A 7,171-nucleotide genomic window follows, 5' to 3' on the forward strand; every position below is an offset into this window, starting at 1 on the left:
ATAAATTTTTTTTTTTATTTATTTAAAATAATTAAATAATAAGTTATAAATATAAAATAATACTTAATTATATTATAAATATATTATTTACTAATTATATAAATAAACTATATTACTTTATTAATGACTTACTAATTTAGCTTAGCTTAATTACTAATATAAATTTAATATAAAGTTTATTTTTTAAAAATTCCTTTTATATTAATATTATAAAAGCTTAGCTTATTATATATTTATAACTTTTATTTAGAAATTACCTTAGACTATAAGTAATACCTTAATAAAAAATACTAAATAGTTAATTTTAGAGTTCTAAATATAAAAATAAATTATAAAAGTAAAAATTAAAATACTTATAATAGTAATATTAAAATCTTAAATATTAAAAAAATAACTATATTTTAGCTATAAGTATTATTAACTAATATAGCTAAAAAAAACTTAGTAATTATTAAACTTAGAAAACTTAATAGCCTATATAAAATAAACTATTAAGGATTAATAAAATATTATTAATATTTTTAAAAACTAACTTAATATATAAGGGTAATAATAATAAAGTTAATTACCTATAGCCTAGGGCTAGTAAAAGGGACTATATATAAAGGAACTAAAAGAAATTATTAAACTATTATTACTTATACTATTTAATAATAATTTATAAAGAATTAAAGGATTTTTTATAAATATAAAAGCTTACTTTAGGCACTTTTTAACTATTATAGCTTTAGAAAAATAATAAATTAATATAATAAAAAGTTAACTTATTAAAAAACCTAAGAATTAATTTAAATTATACTTTTATAACTTTAAATATAAAAAATAAATTTAAAAAAAAGTATTTACTAATATATTATTTAATAACTATAATAAATTTAAAAAATAACTTAAAATACTATTTAAATAAATAAATAAAAAAAAAAAGCTAAAAATATACTACTTTAGCTATATTAGTAAGGCACTTATATTAAATATACTACTAAGTTTATTTAAATTTATACTAAAATAAACCTTAAAAATATATTAAAGTAAATATTATATTATTAAGAAGTAAAATTAAAAATTAAGAATAAGTTAGTAAAGAATAACTTTTTAGTTATATTTAAAAAACTATCTTAAAAGGCTAACTAAATTAATAATTAATAATTTAAATAATATAAAGAATAATAAGTTAAGAAAAAAGAAAATAATAAAGCTTATTATTATTTTTAATATTATATTAATTAAACTAAAAAGTATAATTTAGCTTTATTTAATAATAAAAAACTAAAACTTATAAACTTAAATATTATTAATATTTATAAGTTTATAAAAAAATATAACTATTATAAAAAAATAAATTATAAAAAAAAACTACTAAGGAAAATATAAGAAAATAAATACTTTAAAAAAACTTATTAATAAAAAAAGTTTAATAAAGTATAAATTAATATTATTAAAATAGTTTTTTATAAACTATTTAATTAAATTACTTATTATAATAATTAATATTTTATATATAAAAATAAAATAAAAAATTAAAATAATTTCCTAAAGTACTTAGGAAAAAGTAGCCTAAGTAAATTAAGGTAAATATTATAATTTTTAAAAAAATTAATTATTAATATATAATTAACTAAGCTATTAATAATATACTTATTATTAGTTTTAATAAAAGTATAAAAAACTTAAAAAAGTAAATATAATATTATATTAAAAATATTAATAATAATAAAATTATAAATATAAATATAATAAAGGTATTTAATAGCCTTAAATTAAATAAAATAATATACTTAAGTAAATTTTAATAAACCCTTAAGGGAGAAGGAATTATATAATAGTAAATTTTAGGAAATAATAAAATAATAAAATATATTAATATAAACCCTTATTACCTTACTTAATTAAAAAAATAATTTCTTAAATAGGAAAAAATATAACTTATATATAATACTTTATTTATAAAAAACTATATATAACTAATTATAGAATAATAATAATAATATTACTTTAGATAGCTAGTTAACTAATAATAGCTATTTCTAATCCCTCTGTATATTTCCTTATAATAAGAAAAACCCTTTATAAAAAACCTATACCTACTACTAAAATAAAAACCTTTATACTCCCTTTTTATTACTAAAGTAGTTTATACTTTACTATAGTTTATAACTATAGCAGCCTAAATTTACCCTATTCTTAGCCCTTTAAAAAAAGTTACCTATTAGTTAAATAAGTAATATTAATTAATTTATAACTATTATAAGCTATAACTAATACTTTATATTTTTATAATAGCCTTTTACTATAAGGGAGGCTTATTAGCCTAACTTTCTAGATATACCTTAGGCAGCGCTAGCTTTTATACTAAATAATAGCCTTAGTTTAATATTATTAAGCTAGGTCTCTGCTATTATATAGGGTATAGCCTGGTTATATATTAACTTTAGGTAGTAGCTATTAAGTCTGGCTTAAGGACCTAAGTATTATAGCGTTTTAACTATTTAATAAGTAAAATAATTAGTTTACTAGCGTAGGGTCCCTTAGCTGGATTTAAATTAACTGCTTTATAAATACCTAGGGAAATATTATAAGACCTTTAGGCATATGCTATTATACTATAGGGGTATTAATTATAGAATAATATAATAAAATATTATATATTAAATACTAAGGAATTAAGGTTTAAAATTAATATTTTTAAATTTAATATAATAACTTATATAATAAATATTATATAAAAGCTAACTTAAAAAAATACCTTAATTAAAAATATAACTAATACCTTAATTATAAAATTAAAAACTAATATAACTTAAAATAAAAGTTAAAATATTTTAAGTTTAATTTTTTATAATATAGTAATAAAAACTATAAAAAATACTAAGTAGTAAAAAAAAACTATTAATAAATTTAATAATAATTATATTACTAAGGGTTTAATTTTAAAATATATATTAAAAAATATATTTATAAAAAAATATTATATATTTTTATAAGTATATTTTTAATAAAATTAATATTAATAAATATTAATAATACTAAAAACTTTAATAATAATAAATATAATAATAAAAAAGTAATAACCTTAATATTATTTATATTAATATATTAATTTATAATATTATAAATAAAAACTATAATTTTATTAAAAAAAAAATATAAATTAATATAATTAAAATAACTAAAGTAAAAAAGCTTAAAATTAATATATAACTTAATAATAATATTATTATTACTTATATTAATAATAAAGTAAATTATAATTTAATTTTACTATAATTAATTAAAAAACTTTAAATCCTTATATAATAGAAAAAATAAGTATTATAAATTATAAGTATTATAAAAGCTAAAATAAAAAAAATTAATTAAATATAAAACTAATTATTTTACACTAATTATTAATAAAAATACTAATAATATTTAATTTTGTATTTTAAATATATTAAAAAAATATTCTTTTAGATTATTTTTAATTATTTAATAATAACCCTATTATTTAATAAAAAACTAATAAAGTTTACTAAAATATTAAGGATATACCTAAGTATTAATTATACTAAAGAGAATAAAAAAGTAAAGCTATATTATTAAAAAAATTAAAATACTTTATATTAATTATAAAAAAAATAAAAATAATTAAATTTAAAAAAAATAAATTATTAATACTACTATAATTTAATAAATAATATAAAAAAGTAAAATATATTTATATTAACTAAATTACTATATAATTTAAAAATAAGCTAGTAATACTAAATAATATACTAAGTAATATATATAAAAAAAAATTAAAAATACTTAAAAATACTTTTATTAAAATACTTTACTAATATAAGTAATATTAAAAACTATATAAAGCTATATTAAATATTAAATTATTACTATATTTATAATAAAATTACTTTATTAAATTAATAAATAAAAAATAACTTAAGATTTATAAAATATATAACCTTAATAAAAAAAAGCTTAAAACTCTAAGGGAATAATTAAATAAATAATTAAAAAAATATATATATTTAAGTTTTTAACTTATTTATAAAATACCCTATAATATTTATATTAAAAAAAATAAAAAATTATAATTAATTATTAATTATTAATAACTTAATAAAATTACTATTAAAAATTAAATATTATTATTATTAATCTCTAAGATTAAAAATAAATTATTAATTATTAAATAGTTTATAGCCCTTAATTTAAAAAAAGCCTATAACCTTATTTAAATTAAAAAAGAAAATAAATAAAAAATAATATTTAAAATATATTATAAATTATTTAAATACTTAATTATACTTTTTAAACTTACTTATATATTAACTATATTCTAAAGAATAATTAATAAAGTTCTTAAGGAGTATATTAATTATTTTATTATTATTTATTTTAATAATATATTAATTTACTTTAATACTTTAGAAAAATATAAATAATATATATATTAAGTTTTAGCTCTCCTAAGTATAAAGGATAAACTGCCTAAAAGCTAAGATTAAAATAATTATTATTAAACCTTTATTTAGTAACTATTAGCTAATAGTAGCCTAGCTAATTTATATCTTTTCTTTTATAATTAATTTAGGTATAATAGGATTATAGTTAAGTAAGGGTATAGAAGTATATTATACTTTTACTTATCCCCCTTTAATAAAAAAAAGGCTCGCAAGGGTATATATACCTAAGTAATACACTAACTAGCAGTATATTACAGAATATAAAATAAATTAAGTAAATAGTAATTAAAATAAGTATTTTAATATAAAAAAACTTAAACTTAATTTTTTTAAAAAAAGGATTAGTAAGGGAATATATAGGGAAAAGGTAGTAAGTCTAAGGTTATATATAAAGGTAAGTATAATATTATAATCCTATTATATTTATCCCCCCCTTTAAAAAGCTAGGCCTTAGTAATTTATTTATATAAGGGGCTATACCCCGCTAGTTATTAAATAAGGTATATTATTCTATAATTTTAGGCTTTTATTTTTATAATATACTAAAGTATATATTTTACTTTATTTTCCTTAAGTAAATTTTAAAAATTCTTTTCTTACTTTCTTTTACTTTTTATATTTCTTTAACCCTATTACTAAACTTAATTTAGTTAATATAAAATTTATTATTATAGTAATAAATTACTAATATTTTACTAATAAAACCTTATTTTATTCCTTAATTATTATTATTATAACTTTATTTTATATTATTAAAAAAAAGTAGTAAATAAATACCCTTATTAAGTAGGGATTATATTATATATAATTTTTTATATATAAATTATAATATATATATTATCTTAGGGTTAGTCTTTAAGCTAACTTTAATAAATTAAAAAAACCTTTAGGAAAGTGCCCTAATACTTTTACTTTAATTAATTATATTTAATTTAAACTTAATATTATATAATATTTTTAATATATTTATAATAAAAATAATTATATATTATAAGTAAAAATTAAAAATATAAAATTATTATATTATTATTAATAATTTACCTTAGTTTAATTCTTTAGCTTTTTTTAAGTATATAGCTTTTTAATTATATTAATAACTAAATATTTTTAATTTTTTTATTAATTATATAAATATAATTAAATTAGGTAGTTTTAATAAAGCTAATATTAGCCTTAAGTTTTTATATATATAATATATAAGATTTATAATAATTTTAGTAAATTTATATAAAATATTTAATTATTTTAATTAAATTTACTATACTACTTATAAAATTTTAAATTTAAAAAAAACTATTATTAAAAGCCTTAAGGCCTATAGTAAATTAATAATTTAATATTAGTAGCTTTTATTATAAGAATTTCCTTACTTTATATAATATATACCTTTTATTATAAATACCTAAATATTTTTAATTTTTTATAAAAGTTTTACTAATATATTACTTAACCTTAGCCTTTTATTATTACTAAAGAGTATATAAAGATATAATATTAAAAAAAATTAGTTAAGTAATAGAAATATTATAAAATATTTTACTTAAATATTAATAACTTAAAGTATACTTCTTAATAAATTACTATAATTATAATTACTAAGGCTTATTTAAACCTTTTAGTAAATAATATAGGTCTCCTTAACTAAATATAAAAAAAATATAAGAAATACCTTTTCTTTAATTTTAAAAAAATATAAGCTAATTTTAGTAATATATTATAATAGCCTTAGGCCTTACTAAAAAAGTCTTAAGTATAAGTTAAAAAATTTTAGTAATTTTTATAAAGCTTTTTAGTTATTTTTTTTTTTATAAATTAATATTTAAGTTTTTTTTTATTTTTTTTAAAGTTAATTTTATTAGCTTATTTTTAAGTTTACTTTTTTAATATTTTAAATCCTTTTTACTTATATTATATAATATTAACTTATTAATAATTTAATTATATTTTTTTTCTACTATACCTATAGCTTTAAAAAACTAATATTAAATATATTATAAAGTTAAAAGTATTTTTTAAAAAAAGTAAATTAATATACTTATTTTTTTATTTTCTTAATAATTTAAAATAGCTTAATAAATTTAAGTATTAATTTTCTTTTTTTTCCCTTAATTTTTAGATTTTTTATTAATAATCTTATTAAGTTATTATTATATAGCTTAAGTTTTTAATAATAATTATTATAATATATTACTTAATATTTTATAATAATTTATTATTAAATCTTTATTTTTTTATAAAATTACTATAATTTATTAATTTTTTCTTAGGCTTTTAGGATCTTTTTTTCTAAAGTATTATTTATAATATTATTTTAAAATTCTAACTTAAAGCTTAGTAGTACTTAAAATAAAAATACTTTTATAAAATTATTTATAACTTTATTATATATATAAATTACTATAGTTAATAATTATAATTAATTTATTTATTTCTTATTTATAAAATAATATAAATAATACTTAAGTATTTAGTTTATTTATTTTATTTATTTATTAATTTATAAATAAAATATTATTAAAAGCCTTTACTTAATTTTAAATATAAAATATAAGTTTAATTAAAACTAATTTATAAAAACTAATCCTTAGTTTATTATTATACCCTTTAGTATACTAAACCTTAACTTTATTTTTTTATAAAATAAAATAATAAGTTTTATTAAGTTAATAATAATATATATAAAATAAAATAAAAAAAGTTTAATAAAATAGTTTATAATTACTAAA

This window comes from Trichoderma aggressivum (assembly GCF_033847375.1).
Source record: "Trichoderma aggressivum f. europaeum strain CBS 100526 chromosome Unknown scaffold_021, whole genome shotgun sequence".
NCBI classification, from domain to species: Eukaryota; Fungi; Ascomycota; class Sordariomycetes; order Hypocreales; family Hypocreaceae; genus Trichoderma; species Trichoderma aggressivum.